The sequence below is a fragment of the Zootoca vivipara genome, chromosome 2 (assembly GCF_963506605.1).
Source record: "Zootoca vivipara chromosome 2, rZooViv1.1, whole genome shotgun sequence".
Taxonomy (NCBI): Eukaryota; Metazoa; Chordata; class Lepidosauria; order Squamata; family Lacertidae; genus Zootoca; species Zootoca vivipara.
The window spans coordinates 22229067-22246193 of record NC_083277.1 but is presented as its reverse complement, the minus strand read 5'-3'; the positions used below and the strand labels follow the sequence as shown (position 1 = coordinate 22246193).

The 17127-nt window shown below is 44.0% G+C and overlaps 1 protein-coding gene and 1 long non-coding RNA gene across 8 annotated transcripts in view; both read left to right on the top strand.

The window, feature by feature from the left end:
• The window catches only part of FHIT (fragile histidine triad diadenosine triphosphatase), a 1048086-nt gene that overhangs the window by 642619 nt on the left and 388340 nt on the right, over window positions 1-17127 (top strand). The gene's annotated exons all lie outside the window — the stretch shown is intronic.
• LOC132591693 (uncharacterized) lies at window positions 1294-16418 on the top strand. Its single transcript, XR_009557086.1, has 2 exons — window positions 1294-4418; window positions 5019-16418. It is a non-coding gene; the product is annotated as an uncharacterized LOC132591693 (long non-coding RNA).

Sequence of the window (17127 nt, the reverse complement as noted above, 5' to 3'; positions counted from 1 at the left end):
TCAAGTTAGGCACTTTAAAAGTCCCACTAATTGAAACAGGAAAGAATAAAGGCATGCATTAGAATCCATGGGAATTATTGCCTAGATCTTGCCTATTCTAAATTCTAACCTGGGGCCCAACCCACCACAAAGCTCTCACGGGGAAGCTCCAGTTAAATGAAGTTCCCTTTATTTTATTTTTTCCAGTGAGATTTGTGCAAGAGAACTTTATGGTGGATTGTTGTGTTTGACAATCCACTCTGAGCAGCACTCAGAACCTGCCACTTGAGGCAGCCACTTCACCTTGTCTCATTGATTAGAGAACCCTTGTGCATCGGGGTAGGGTGGGGGTGGGGATGGCTGAACAAAAATGTTTGCCCAGCATGTGGCAGCTGCAAAAAAAAGGGAAAAGAAAGAAAAGAAAGGCAAATTCAGAACAAGCCAAAAAGAAGGACTTCGTTCACACAGTGTATATTTAAACTATGAAATTCACCTCCATAAGATGTAGTGATGACCACAAATGGAGATGGTATAAAATGAGGATTAATCATATTCATGGAGAAGAAGCCTGTCTTCTCCATGGCTATATACTGCCTCCAGAAACAGAGGCAGTTCACCCCTTGAAGACCATCTGCTGGAAAATCATAAGTGTGGAGAGTGCTGTTGTACTCAGATCCTGCTTGTGGGCTCCCCACATGTTTGGTTGGCCACGGAGAAAAACAGGACAATGCATTGGATTCTTCTTGTGTTCTCTGCCAAGAGTTATACTGTTATACAGTGGTTCCGCTATTTCCTCCTGGGCCGTGTTCAGAAAGTGGTGGTGGGGGATGAGTGCTCAGACCCTGGGCTCTCACTTGTGGGGTGCCTCAGGGCTCCGTCCTCTCCCCCATGCTTTTTAACATCTACATGCAGCCGCTGGGAGAGATCATCAGGGAGTTTGGGCTGAGTGTTTATCAGTATGCGGATGATACCCAACTCTACCTCTCTTTCAAATCAGAACCAGTGAAGGCGGTGAAGGTCCTGTGTGAGTGCCTGGAGGCGGTTGGAGGATGGATGGCGGCTAACAGATTGAGTTTGAATCCTGACAAGACAGAAGTACTGTTTGTGGGGGACAGGAGGCAGGCAGGTGTGGAGGACTCCCTGGTCCTGAATGGGGTAACTATGCCCCTGAAAGACCAGGTGCGCAGCCTGGGAGTCATTTTGGACTCACAGCTGTCCATGGAGGTGCAGAACAACTCTGTGTCCAGGGCAGCTGTCTATCAGCTCCATCTGGTACGCAGGCTGAGACCCTACTTGCCTGCAGACTGTCTCGCCAGAGTGGTACATGCTCTAGTTATCTCTCGCTAGGACTACTGCAATGTGCTTACGTGGGGCTACCTTTGAAGGTGACCCGAAAACTACAACTAATCCAGAATGCGGCAGCTAGACTGGTGACTGGGAGCAGCCGCCAAGACCACATAACACCGGTCTTGAAAGATCTACATTGGTTCCCAGTACGTTTCCGAGCACAATTCAAAGTGTTGGTGCTGACCTTTAAAGCCCTAAATGGCCTCAATCCAGTATACCTGAAGGAGCGTCTCCACCTCCATAGGTTTGCCCGGACACTGAGATCCAGCACCGAGGGCCTTCTGGTGGTTCCCTCATTGCGAGAAGCCAAGTTGCAGGGAACTAGGCAGAGGGCCTTCTCAGTAGTGGCGCCTGCCCTGTGGACCGCCCTCCCATCAGATGTCAAAGAGAAAAATAACTACCAGACTTTTAGAAGACATCTGAAGGCAGCCCTGTTTAGGGAGGCTTTTAACGTTTAATAGATTACTGTGTTTTATTTTTCTGTTGGAAGCCGCCCAAAGTGGCTGGGAAACCCAGTCAGATGGGCAGGGTATAAATAAAAAATTATTCTTATTTATTATTATTATAAAGACAGTGTCACTGTTTGTGGTACCATCAAGGAGGTTCTTGGGCCCAAGGCAGGAACTGAAAGTCTTAACAAGGCTGCTATATCAGTAGTTCTGCAGCCAGTCTTTTCAAAGTTATGCTGAACCACCCATTTCTACTAAGCTGCTGGTTGGTCTTTGCTGTATAAAGCTGCAGTTCTAGCTCCATCGCCTTACCTTGAACAATTCAAAGTAGCCTTTCCCCCAGAGTTCTGGGCATCATAGCCAGATTCTTGCCTCATTGGGTCTTCCATCCTGGCCAAAGCAGGGACTTCTGCTTGCATTCCATTTCAGATAGTCTGTGGTCTCGTCCTCAGACCGAAAACAGATTCAAACCTCAACACAATGAGCTCTGGCTCCAGGTTAAGTTATCATTGATTGTATGCATGTTGCCTGCATCCAAATAAACAGAAGCAGGCAATATAAAGTGCCAGGTCTAGTCTATAAATAACCTACTGATGTCGTCCCATCCTAACCAGCATAGTGTAGTGGTTAAGAGCGGTGGACTTCTAATCTGGCAAACCGGGTTCGCTTCCCCGCTCCTCCACATGCAGCTGCTGGGTGACCTTGGGCTAGTCACACTTCTCTGAAGTCTCTCAGCCTCACTCACCTCACAGAGTGTTTGTTGTGGGGGAGGAAGGGAAAGCAGAATGTTAGCCACTTTGAGACTCCTTAAGGGGAGTGAAAGGCAGGATATCAAGTCCAAACTCCTCCTCCTCCTCCTCCTCCTCCTCCTCCTCCTCCTCCTCCTCCTCCTCCTCCTCCTCCTCTTCAATCAAGCACATTAGGTTCTGGTCTTGCAAAATTCTGAGTCTGCTCAGAGACACCTAGTTAATTTGTATGCCCGTAGAATATAGAATGCCTTCTTGCACTTCTACTCATCAAGCTGTTCCATTTTAGATTATAAAAAGAGTTGGCATGGAAATGCCACCTAAAGCAAAATGTGAATCAAATTTTAGAGCAGCTCCCCCAGTGAAAATATTGATGGACTTTCGTAGCAAAGCCAGAATGTTCTTGATAATTGTAAGACTGGCAAAATTGGGGGGAGGGGGTTCTCAGGTACTAAATGTGGCAATATGTAACATTGGAATCAGTGGCAGTGGATTCTGAGTTAGGTTTCCGATAGCTCTAAACATGCCTGATTTAGGTAGGTAAGAGTTAGGATTGCCCACTGTTTGGTTTAACCCAGCTTGACGGTTTCCCTTCCTCCTTAACCCCGCCCTTGCAATAATACAAGTTCTTTGGCTCAACACGAGCATTAGTCAGCAGGCAATCTTAAACTCTCATGCATTTAAGTTAATTAACATATTCATTTCAGGAGAATTGGGGGGGGGGCATTGGCTAGGTGTGAGAGCACATCTGCCAGATTCTTGTGATGATATTTCACATTGCAGTTTCCTCCTCCTTCCCATTTCCTTGAAATAAATATGGAGCATTGGTTTCTATGAATAAATTTGAAATATGGGAAGCCAGAGATATTTCAAAGGATTTTTTTAAAACAGTGCTGGCCCTGCATATTCTGGTGAGTTGGGCAAATATTCTAGGTTGTTGCGTGATGTGTCTGTATATGTGTGACGGCATGCTCACACTACCATCCCATGTTGCTGAGATCCTCTGATGCCTGAGGGTGATTTGTTGAGCCTGGGGAAAGAAAGGCATTTGTCAGCTTCCTGGAAATAGCCTGCTATGTTTCCCTGACTGCTGCTGAACAGAGGAACTTCTTTGTGTTACTGACCACTCCAAAGCCTGACATAACTGCCTTGGATTGCTGATGGCAGGTGGTTGTACAAACTTATGGTTCTTGGGCAGGCCTGCTCTGAAGTCCAGCCTCTGAGGCCCCTAGAGGAAACATTAATCACAGTCTAAACTTCTGCAATCAGAACCAATATGATTTCTCAGTGGCTTCATTTTGGCTACATAGCTGCCACCAGAGTTCAGACCTGAGTTTCCTATCAGAGGGGAGTGATTTGGGCATTCTAATTCAGAACCCCATTACTTTTCACAACAAACAATATTATTGTCATGTCCCTGGAGTCTGGTCGTGACCAGGGCACTAAATTGGAGGCTACAGTATTACCGACAAAGGAGCCAGACCAGACTGCTGATTTTCAGCCTAATTCTGCTTTTCAGGGTACCCTGGAACCTTAGTCTGGAAGGCAGGAACCCACTGAACCAGATACCACAGCACTAGGGCCTGTAGAACAGAATCCAGGTCCCTCACAGCTGTCCTCCCCTGAAAGTACTGTATCTCAAAGTAGCTCGCCAGTTCAGTGGTGCAGGGAGCACATCAGGTGTGTGGTGTTTATGTGTATTGGGATGCAAATGAAGTGCCTGCCTCCAGACTTTTAAGAGCCTCTAGGGCAGGCATCCCCCCCCAAACTTCGTCCCTCCAGATGTTTTGGACTACGATTCCCATCATCCCTGACCACTGGTCCTCTTAGCTAGGGATCATGGGAGTTGTAGGCCAAAACATCTGGAAGGCTGCAGTTTGGGGATGCCTGCTCTAGGGTGTGGAGCCTGTTGTTGTTGTTTGTTGTTTAGTCGTTTAGTCGTGTCCGACTCTTCATGACCCCATGGACCATAGCACGCCAGGCACTCCTGTCTTGCACTGCCTCCCGCAATTTGGTCAAACTCATGTTCGTAGCTTCGAGAACACTGTCCAACCATCTTGTCCTCTGTCGTCCCCTTCTCCTAGTGCCCTCAATCTTTCCCAACATCGGGGTCTTTTCCAAGGATTCTTCTCTTCTCATGAGGTGGCCAAAGTATTGGAGCCTGAGCTTCACGATCTGTCCTTCCAGGGAGCACTCAGGGCTGATTTCCTTAAGAATGGATAGGTTTGATCTTCTTGCAGTCCATGGGACTCTCAAGAGTCTCCTCCAGCACCATAATTCAAAAGCATCAATTCTTCGGCGATCAGCCTTCTTTATGGTCCAGCTCTCACTTCCATACATCACTACTGGGAAAACCATAGCTTTAACTATACGGACCTTTGTCGGCAAGGTGATGTCTCTGCTTTTTAAGATGCTGTCTAGGTTTGTCATTGCTTTTCTCCCAAGAAGCAGGCGTCTTTTAATTTCGTGACTGCTGTCACCATCTGCAGTGATCAAGGTGTGGAGCCTAGGAGAGGTTAACTTGGATGCAGAAAATCAGAAGCTCTCTGGTCAATTCCAACCCTTGTCAGAGCTCACTTGGAGCTCTCCAAGGTGCTACAGCAACTGACTTGCCTTTTTTTGTGTGGGCTCCTGGAGAGGAGCAGAGCAAGCTGGCTCCTATGCTAAGTGCTCCTACTTTAGTGATGGTTGCTTTCTCGTTAACACAGTATTTCTTGGCAGTGATCAGAACTCCCCACGTGCAATTTTGCTTTCACTCTGCACTCCGGTACAGAAGAAATCATGATTAACGGGACCGTTTGTATTCTCGGACAGACTGTAGGGTGAACATATTTGTTAATACTTCTAAGAAAGGCTGTGACGTTGTCCACCCCCACCCAAAGTATATACAGTGGAACCTCGGTTTATGAACACCTCGGTTTATGAATTTTCGGTTTATGAACGCCGCGGACCCATCTGGAACGGATTAATTCACTTTCAATTACTTTTAATGGGAAAGTTCGCTTCAGTTTATGAACGCTTCAGTTTATGAACAGACTTCCGGAACCAATTACACCCATGTTTCACTTTATGAACGCTTCAGTTTAAGTACTTCGCGGACACGTCTGGAACGGATTAATCCACTTTCCATTACTTTCAATGGAAAAGTTCGCTTCAGTTTATGAACGCTTCAGTTTATGAACAGACTTCCGGAACCAATTGTGTTCATAAACCGAGGTACCACTGTAGTGTAGATTACATAAGGATGTAGTGAGCTAGGAGAGTGAGGTGGGGGTTTGTGGTGTGTGTGTTTTTTAATGGCTTGAACAGTTGAATCCTCATTTCTTCCACCTCTTTGTATCAAGGAACTGAAATCTTCTATACTCCACCCCTCAATTTATCTGACTCTTCGGGTGCATTCAGACATGCTGTATATTGAATTAGTTCTCCTGATTATGATGCCAGCACTTCTGCCCCATTTTCTAATGTTCTTTCTCATGCCCATGCACATTTCCCAAGGTGCCCCCTGTTAAAATGGGCTTGCCAGCCAGGACTGAACAGACTTGCATGTTCTGCTGAAAAGGCTGCCGTTTTGAAGACTAACATGCTAACTGGCACAAGGTCACCCACTGAAAATCTACCCTTTGTATTTGATCCAACGAAAAGGTCTGCATCTGCATGGTACTGTTTTAGCCTTCTATTTTTAGGAGGGAAATACCGGCATGAAATGTGATGGACGGATATGCATTTAATGGGGTGGAATTGTTAGTGTGGGTGCTTTTTGATGGCCTGACCTTGAAACTGCATTCTTTGATGAATACTAACCTTTGCTATTAGGTGATGGTATTTAGATGTTAGGGCGGCACGTTAGCTGGATGATAGATGGCACCTTAGTCCTTCCCCAGAGCAGAAATGATTCATACCATTTGTATGAAATGCAGGAGGCAAAGGAAGAATGGAAGGGATCCACCTTCCAGCCATTCTTCCATTCTCAGGGAGGGGTCTTACATCCAGGCAGTGGTTGTATCTACTTAGCTTCAGCAACATCAGGCATTGTCATATATCCCACTTCTCTATTTCTCCTATTTCTATAGAATTTGCTAATCTTCCTTCATAGCAGATGTGGGGGGGGGACCTCTGCCCCTCCAGCGGTTGTAAGACTCCAACTCCTATAAGCCCCAGCCCACAGGCAAATGGGCAGCAATTATAGGAGCCCAGCACCACTGCTTTATAGCATGTGCCTGCTTCCCCTCCCTATCATATCACCCATCGCTGCACATATGGTTCATTGCTGTGATTTTTCTTAGCATAGTCCCACTCAAAGGCTCAGGGTTGCATAATATGGCAAAACCAAGGGAAGTCGGGTGTGGGGCTTTTGGCTTTTATTAGGGGCTTTGCCATCCACTGACTTGATTGACAGGCTCCACTTCCTAATAGGTGGGCCTCCATGAGATGGTGAACTTGCAGCTGCCTGCTAGGGAAATTATTAATGTCATTAATCTGTTCTTACCTCCCGATATTTTTGTATGCTGCATCTTGAAGAACACTATAAGAAAATAAAAAAGCAACAACTGTGTACTCCATTAATACTCTATTTGACATATTCTTAAGTTATAAATGTAGGAGCATTGATGCACAATTTCCCCCCCACCCCTCACTTGAATATAATGTGTCTAGAAATACTTAACACATAATTACTAGGGAGAAAAATTGGAAAGCCATTCAGCAAAGCTCTTGAAAAGGTTTTCGTCTTTTCTGCCAAGGACGGTTTTCTTAAATGTGCATTTTGTATTTTTATTTTTAACAGTGTCTGTCAGATGCACATCTCTTTCCCCCAACCTGCATTCCGGAGTTTTATGGTGGTGATTTAGAAAGGGTAGCTGTATTTCTTTATGGCTGATAAAATTCATCTGAGCACAAGAATTGCCTGCCATATCTATCTCAGATCTGCATTGCAACGGAGAGCGTGCAATCTTGCATTTGCTCGAGTTAAAAGCGCCATCAAGATGGGAAGGCCCTCTCTTGTAGATGCTATTCTTTAACAGCCCCACCCCGTGAGTTACTCCATTGGCGAATGTGTCTTTTTGGAATGTGGCAGGCCGGCTGCCGAGCCAGTGCAGCATCAAAAGCTGTTGTGCCGTGCTTGTATTGGCAACCAACCTAGGAAGGCACACCTATACAGCCTTATGAGGCGATGCTTCTGTGCCAGCAACAAGCATGTTCACCAGATGTGCTGTCAGCCAGAGCTGGCTCGGAAATGGAAGAAGAATCATTTTGGGGCACCTACCTTGAGAGTATTGAAAGGCTGTCCTGGACGCCTTAGATCCAGTTATCCTGGTACAGCCTTGTATGCTGAATATTGGCAGTACGCTTCCAATTATGGCACTGGAACGTGTGGCAAAAACCTGCCTTTGTCTGTTGAGCGCATAGCAGTAACAGATGCAACCATGCATCTCTGCACACAGTTCTGTAGGGATGGATGCCAGAAATCTCATCTAACAGATACATTGAGCAACACAGAATAATGCACCGCCTTATTAAAACGAATCTACTTATTCCCTTCCAAAGAAAACCAGATGTAGTGCTGCAATAGTTGGTGCCTCTTTTCATCTCCATTAGTGGCAAAGTATAGTTTGGCTTGGCATTTCCAATAGGATTGTAGTAGATCTCTTAGGGGGTTGAGCAATGCCTTTCATTTTGGTTTGAAAGGTAATAAAAAAATTAATATTCACCTGTGTTTCTTAAGAAGTATCCCCTGGAGAAAGATGATTCAGTCGCCAGTTGGTCAATCAAACTTATAAGAAGAGCCTGCTGGGTGAGGCCAAAGGCCCATCTAGCCCAGCATTCTGTTCTCACTGTGGCCACCCAGATTCTCTTGGGAAGCCCAAGCACAAGATCACTCTCCCCTCCTATGGCTTCCATCAGCTGGGAGCCAGATGTCAAAGACAAAAACAACTACAGTGGCCCCTCGACTTACGAACTTAATCCGTTCCGAATGCACATTCGTAGGTCGAAAAGTTCGGAAGTCGGAACGCGGTTTCCCATAGGGGAAAAAAATATTCGGAAAAATTTGTAAGTTGAAAAAACTGCATGTAAAAATTTGTTAGTCGAGGAAACCACATTGAAAGCCGCCAACGGTTTCTGTTCGGATGTAGAAAAATTTGTAAGTGTGTGGCCATTTGTCCCGTGCATAAGTCGGAACCTACGGATGTCGAGTAATTCGTAAGTCGAGGGACCACTGTACCAGACCTTTAGAGGACATCTGAAGGCAACCCTGTTTAGGGAAGCTTTTACTGTTTAAGAAATTATTGTATTTTAATATTTCTTTTGGAAGCCGCCCAGGTGGCTGGGGAAACCCAGCCAGATGGGCGGGGTATAAATAATAAATAAATAAATTAATAATAATAATAGTAATAATAATCTGCCATGTGATCTGCAGAACTCTGCTCCAGCAGGGGCACAAGTGTTGTCCTCAGTGTTTTGTTTGCTCAGCAGGGTCACCCTCACGGAGCGCTCATAAAAGGCTCCTGCTTGTGTGGAGCTCTGTGTGAGCATCAGAGCCCCCGGGAATGTGCCACAACTGCCAGACCTGTGCAGATTAGTCAGGGCCAGATGGAGGTTTGATGAGGCCCTAAGCTACTGAAGGTATACGTCCTTTGTCAACAACTAACTGTCGCTGTTTTCTGTATTGAATGTATGCTATATGGTAATTTATGGACCTAATAGGTATCTAAAGCCAGTTGCACATGTTGCCCTGCAACCAGTCCATGCAGAATGTAGGCACCCTATATCTAGAAATGAGCAAACCAGTGATATTTTAGGGAGCAGGCTTACATCATACTTACATCATAGGAGCCTACACAACACAAAACACTGCCGCTGTAGTTTTTTTTTTTTTTAATCTTATTTTTGGAAATGTACATTCAGGTTTTTTTCCCTTTAAATTTTTTGGGGGCCCCCAAGAGAGTGGAGCCCTAAAATATAGCTTGTTTAGCTGATACGTAAATCCGGCACTGAGATTAGTCCAAGCATTGGAATGGCTTCTCTAACACTCATCACCAAGAGTTCATATGAAGTAACCCATAAAGTCAGAAAACCTGGTGTTTCTTCTTTCAAGTAAGAATCATAATGAATCCCTGTGGTTTTTTAATACTAATTCCTTCCATTTATATCAGAGTGTTAGATTCACGTGCCCCATTACTGGCTGAATTACAGCCTGTGTAAATAGGTGAAAGAACGGTCAGTTCACCTGAACATTTGGGTTTGTGCAATTTCCATGAAATCAATGCAGCCACACCAGCCTATGTGGCCTTGTAATTACCTCACAGAGCATTTCATCCTCCCCCCCCTAATCTCTTCTCCCCGCCCCCCACTCCCTGCTCCGTAGCTGTATTTGCAAAGCCCAGGGTATTGTCAGAACGCAGTGCATTCCTACTGTGATCTGTTCTCCTTGCCACACTGACACCTGCTGAGACTGCATTGGATTGTTATTTTATAGCAGCCTTTTCTTGAATTAATTACATATCTGCAATCAGGGAACCGTGGCTGCTGTTTATGAGCAACATCTCGGGTACAACTGTGAACGAGTGAATTAGTGCCAATTAATTTTGTGGCTGCATTATTTAAGGTGGAGAGAATGCTAGCTTAGCCAGGACATCATTCCCCCCTCGGTGCCTTTTATAGGTACTTTTCTTGAGTTCTTTAAAAAGAGCCTGTAATCAACTTGGGCATGTGGAGGAGGGCAGGATCTGCTGTATGAAATGCATCACCCTGCGTAGATTCAAATGGCCTTCTTCTGTGTACAGTGGTACCTCGGTTTACAAACACAATTGGTTCCGGAAGTCTGTACTTAACCTGAAGCGTACTTAACCTGAAGCGAACTTTTCCATTGAAAGTAATGGAAAGTGGATTAATCCATTCCAGATGGTCTGTGGAGTACTCAACCTGAAGCGTACTTAACCCGAGGTATGAGTGTAATCGGTTCTAGAAGTCTGTATTTAACCTGAAGCGTACTTAACCTGAAGCGAACTTTCCCATTGAAAGTAATGGAAAGTGGATTAATCCGTTCCAGACGGGTCCGTGGAGTACTTAAACTGAAAATACTCAAACCAGGGCGTATTTAAACCGAGGTATGACTGTGCTCATTCATGGGCTGAGTGGAAAGAGTTGAAACCTTGTCCCTGGAGCCAGGCCGGTACTATCTGATGACCAACCCAACCTTCATTGGTGGACACTGGCAGTGCACTAAAAATGCACTGAAGCTGAACTGCTTCAGAAGACACACCAAGGCACAAAGGGGCTGAGATGAAAAATTAAGAAACTTCTATTTATATAATTACATTTGCTCCTATGTAGGTCTGTCGCTTCTATCTCTCAGACCCTTCTCTTCTCTCCTCGATACTTTCTAAGGGCTCTTCCAGGAGACTTGACATTCATTCTGATTTGTTTGCGGGGAACAATAGGACATATTTACTTTCATGGTGGTTATATGTCATCTCTTTAATCATTTATCCATTAATTAATACCAAAATAGCTGGAGAGCTTCAGCTCTAAAACTTCCCTGTTGGTAAGGAGGCCTCAGGGCAGAAGAAAGACCAGCCCCCACAGGGAGGGGTCAGCATGAGGGTTGGAAGTTGTTCGTACGTGTGACCTTTCTGAAAGAGGACATGGTATGACAACAGGGTTGAGAGTGTAGGGTGACTGAGAAAAAGGGACGTGGGTATTTCTTGTGTGAGATATCACTTTTTTGTGACTTAGGGGGCTATTTGCTTGCAGTAAACATAAAGAGCTGCACCATTAAGACGGCTGATCGCCAAAGAATTGATGCTTTTGAATTATGGTGCTGGAGGAGACTCTTGAGAGTCCCATGGACTGCAAGAAGATCAAACCTATCCATCCTGAAGGAAATCAGCCCTGAAAGCTCACTGGAAGGACAGATCGTGAAGCTGAGGCTCCAATACTTTGGCCACCTCATGAGAAGAGAAGACGCCCTGGAAAAGACCCTGATGCTGGGAAAGATGGAGGGCACAAGGAGAAGGGGACGACAGAGGATGAGATGGTTGGACAGTGTTCTCGAACCTACGAACATGAGTCTGACCAAACTGCGGGAGCCAGTGGAAGACAGGAGTGCCTGGCATGCTCTGGTCCATGGGGTCATGAAGAGTCAGACACTAAATGATTAAACAACAACAAAACGTGGGAAAGATGAGTATGAAGCATAAGTGCTGCCACATTATTTTAGCAGCAGTCTTTTATTGTCCCAATATTTTTTGGCTCCGTGGTAGTGCATCTCCTTTACATGCAGAAGGTCTCAGGTTCAATCCCTAATAGCATATCCAGGTGGGTCTTGGAGAGAACCCTGCACTGAAGCCCTGGAGAGCCACTGCCAGTTGCTTTCGACAATACTGAGCTTGATAGACCAATGGTCTGATGCAGTGTAAGACATCTTTCTATGCCCCTGTTCAAGTCTTTTGTAATTTTTCCCATACTTCAGCCTCTTGGGTTCAGCCAGGTTAAGCATCAAAATATTGAACATAATAAAGTTTCAGTCTGTAGTTTTGCACACCAAATAATCTCCAGGTAGCACTATAGTTTGGTTTCAGGTGGGACTCTTACCTGATGCCTGTAGCATAGGCACCCCCAAACTTCGGCCCTCCAGATGTTTTGGACTACAATTCCCATCTTCCCTGACCACTGGTCCTGCTAGCTAGGGATCATGGGAGTTGTAGGCCAAAACATCTGGAGGGCCGCAGTTTGGGGATGCCTGCTGTAGCACATTCCTAAGCATGTGTCATCAGAGGTAAACCCCCTTGAGTTCAACAGGGCTGACTCTGAAGCAAGTGTGTTTAGAGATCTTAAATAAGGTTTCCTCCTCCATATCAATGCATGTGATTTTTCCTGACGCTCACATGCTTTGAATAACCTAAAGGCTAGGCCTCTCTAAAGCTGAAGGATTTGTCCAGTAAATAAGATGCACAACTTCCCCCAGAGTCTGGCTCATAGCCAAATGCCCAGAACTGCTAACAGTTTGTTTATTTGTGGATGGGCTTTGTTTTCTGTGCCACAACACAAAAGTTATCTGGGCCACTTACAGTAAAAAAAACGATGCCAACATTTTTTAAACCCGTAATATCAAAATGAAATAGATGCAACGAAAGCAACACCCCCAAGAATATAAATACAGATTAAAACAACACAAAACAAAACAAAACAGAGAGACCCAAACGAAATGCCTGAGTAAACACAGAAAGTCTTCACTCAACAAGGAAAAGACCACAAAGGTGATCCTCATTAGTTCTGTAAGTGGGGTACCAGCTTCCATCTTGTTGTTGGTGCCTTCAATGGACAAAATCTCCCCCTCACTCTCCTCCTCTCTAGTATGTGTGTGTGTGTAATATTGTATCCATACAGCTCTTCACCGGCAAAAGGAAATTAAATCAGTGCACGCCAGCTATCTTACTCATCTCACCTGGGAAGGTATGCATGAGGTAGGACAGACACTGCTTAACATTAATCAGTCTCCTGAAGTCATTACATTCATGAGGAAATGTAATTCACATGTGATTACTTTTTAATTTACTCTGTAATCACATTCCTAGTGAATGGGGTAAGCTTAAAATGAAATTTAAAAGTCAAATACTGCTTTGTATTAAGAATTCACAATTTTTATATGCACTTAGGTTAATAAAGATTTTTACAATAACCAATTGTGACTGAAGATGCAATCACTTTCTTCTCCGGGAAGTTGTTTTTCCTCTTCTTTTCATCTTCACAAAAGGTGCTTCATTCCTGCCCACAGGTACAATAATGGCTCTTTGGGAAGTCTTGGGATTATGTTTCTTGCTAAATTTCCATCTTGTATAAATGTTTGTTTATTTTTCAATAATACAACAGAACAAAATAATTCTGTCTCATGTTGGCAGTTTCTGGGACTCATGTTTAATTTTCACCGAGAAGGTGAGTTTGTTCCTTTGTTTTTTTTAGCATCAGCAGGGGACATTGTTGAGAAGAAGGGCTTGTGATACAGGCTTTTTGCTTAGAGTCTCTCTTTTCCTCAAAAGGTTGAGACTTCTTTCTAGGCATAGGAGAATCTGTCAATTTCAGTTCTCTCTCTTTCTCAGTTTTCCCATATTCAGTTCTCTAAAATTCTACATCAGTGTTTGGTTTATTTATTCTTGTGAAAATTCATCAGCATTTTAATTTCTCTGAACGGACACGTATTTGTATGCAATTGTTCCTCATTTCTGCAAAGCATGTTCTCCACTAGAATGCCTTTTTTGTAGTTTATTTTCAGTAATACATGCATTTCCATGCCCACTACTTGGCTGGAGAACTGCATTGCAAGATTCAGAGAAGGACAAATTTTGGAGGATTGCTGTGTTTTGGTCCACCCATTGTTTTGAAAAATGTAGGTCAGGTGGGTTTGCCTTTAAATGAAAACAGAATTGCATTACTTCTCCATTACTACTCTGCTCTGGTCAGACCCCACCTGGAGTACTGTGTTCAGTTCTGGGCACCACAGTTCAAGAAGGATACTGACAAGCTGGAACGTGTCCAGAAGAGGGCAACCAAAATGGTCAAAGGCCTGGAAACGATGCCTTATGAGGAACGGCTTAGGGAGCTGGGTATGTTTAGCCTGGAGAAGAGAAGGTTAAGGGGTGATATGATAGCCATGTTCAAATATATAAAAGGATGTCATATAGAGGAGGGAGAAAGGTTGGTTTCTGCTGCTCCAGAGAAGCGGACACGGAGCAATGGATTCAAACTACAAGAAAGAAGATTCCACCTAAACATTAGGAAGAACTTCCTGACAGTAAGAGCTGTTCGGCAGTGGAATTTGCTGCCAAGGAGTGTGGTGGAGTCTCCTTCTTTGGAGGTCTTTAAGCAGAGGCTTGAGAGGCATATGTCAAGAATGCTTTGATGGTGATTCCTGCTCAGCAGGGGGTTGGACAGGATGGCCTTTGTGGTCTCTTCCAACTCTACGATTCTATGATTCTACTACTTCTTACATAGATGTCCTTACTGATGTCCATGGAAATGGATTTGTTGGCAATGTCGCTTAAGGGAAACTCTTTGTTTTCAAAATCATGCTAAGGCCCGATGTTTCAAAGTGGATTGATCTAAATCAAGTTTCCTATTATAAATTCATATATCACCTGAACATGCATGCAGCATCATTTCCTACAGCAGATATGTATAAAACCCTGTCCAGCACAGGCCATTTCCCCACGTTTCCTTAGCTGGTGATCCAAAAAGTCACTAGGTTAAAAAGGTTGAGTCTGACTTTGCTGTGTGCTTGCTATGTAATGGCTGCCATCTCTCTCTTTTCTTCCTAGCAGTATTTTTCAACTTTGGGTTCCCAGATGGTGTTGGACTACAACCCCCATCATCCCTGGCTAAGCTAACTAGGGATGATAGGTTTTGTAGTCCAACAACATCTGGAGACCCAAGGCAGAAGAGCACCACTTCCTAGTGTATGTGTATTCCTTTTTTGACTAGCAGAAGGCATAATTGTCAAAATACAGTGTATCAAGTCTGGATCAGTGCTGCTTCGTGTTGCTTAGGGACGTAAGAAGGTAGCAATTTTCATTCTCTCTTGTACTCTTTGCAGTCGGCACCATTTCCATTCCATTGCAGTTCAGCTTCCACCAAAAATTTCATTATTCATCTTTCTGTCCATTGTGATCAAATTTAACCTAATTAATTATGTAACCACTGAGATAATGAATTATGTAATGTCTCATCATTCAGTTCAATGCAAAGGAAACATCAGAAAGATTAGGTCTTCAGTTGCTTATTGTTTGTGGGCTAAAACAACAAAAAAAGCACTTATCAGATTTCTGTTCATGACCACACATGCACACATAAGCTGCAGCAATTTCTCCTCCCTTGTCCACTTAGAGTAGAATTCTCTACTATCCCTACTGTTAAATCTGTTTTCTAAGGACTGGATCTCACAGTACTTTTAGACTGTTCCATGTGGTGGATAATAGAGTACAAAAGGGCTCTTGTAGTCGCATGAGAACATCCTGAGATCTCGAACACTTGCCAGAGCAGTTCTTGTGAAATTAAAGTCTGCAGTTTGGACTTGGATGTCTGGGCTTCAGAGATCACCTGAACCTGGATCTGGAGCCACATTCTGGGGTCCTTGATATGGAAATAACGAGAACCAGGCCTCCTGGTGGGTTTGGTGATTCCATAAAAGGTTGGCAGCAGTGGTAGGCAGAGGGATTATGGCCTAGCAAGTTGTGAGTTAGCAAAATGAACTGTGCTAAGTCAGCAGGAATGTTGGCTGGTCAGTTGAAGGAACAAGATATGCCCAAGTCTCTTCCCAAAAGAAGAAACAAGTTTAGAATAACCAAAACACTACGGATGACAAGAAGCTTTGTTCCATTTTTCCTCCCGCCCCCTCCTCGTTTGACAAAGACTTCCATTTTCAGATATAGGTCTTCTTGCCTCTATTAGCTTTCCTGGCTTTGCTTGTTAATCAAACTGGCATCGTCTTGGACTTCATACATTTCCCAATCTGTAGCATAAATTATATCTATCATCTATATCTATCTATCTATCTATCTATCTATCATCTATCTATCTATCTATCTAATCTATCTATCTTTCATTATCTATCTATTTATCTATTTATCTATCTATCTATATCTATCTCTTCTCCCCCACCCCAAACATTATTGACTATACATAACTCCCTCGCCCCAAACATCTGAAGAGGACTTGGTTTTTTGGACATTTGGGTGGATAAATAATGACTTGCCCTAGTTACCCAGTGAAGTTTGTTGCTGAATGGAAACGTGAACCTAAATCTCCCACATTCAATGGGTGCCTCTTATGCATACAATAAAGTAATGGAATCCAAACCACTAACAGAAAAAAAAATGCAACGTGGAGATGTGGTCTATTAAGAGCAACCATATTAAAGCAGGGCTTTAAAAATGGCTCAGTGAAACCAGAAACAATTAGGGCTTAATTGACTCTCGTCTTAAGGGAGCTGTGAACTGGAGGGGAGATCAAGTTACTTCTAATTTATTAGATCCATGAGTAAGGGGTGGGGAGATGCTTGGCCCAAATGATTCATCTGCATGGAGCTCGGGAAATGCCACCTTTTCGTTCTACCACAAGCCCTGCCAGAATGATTCTAGTTTCATGATACAGTATTTGTATGGCTATCTCTGGATTCTCTGTTTATGATTGTGAATTGGTTTGGAGGAGTCTGTGCCATTTAGTCTATATATCACACCAAGCCCAAATGTGCTAGCTGGTCTTGGGGTGGCGTTTCACTTTACAGCATCCTAATTATAGCCTTTAACCTGACACCATGACCTATAAGGACTTGGAGATCTTTGTTGTTTCCATAGTAACCATGAATGAATGAACATAGCCAGGATGTTTCTCTGATATCTGGCATTAGTGACCCTCACAGTTTTTTCCTTCCTCCTCCTACTATCTAGAACAGGGGTCAGCAACCTTTTTCAGCTGTGGGCCGGTCCACCGTCCCTCAGACCATGTGGTGGGCCAGACTATATTTTGAAAAAATAACAATGAACAAATTCCTATGCCCCACAAATAACCCAGAGGTGCATTTTAAATAAAAGGACACATTCTACTCATGTAAA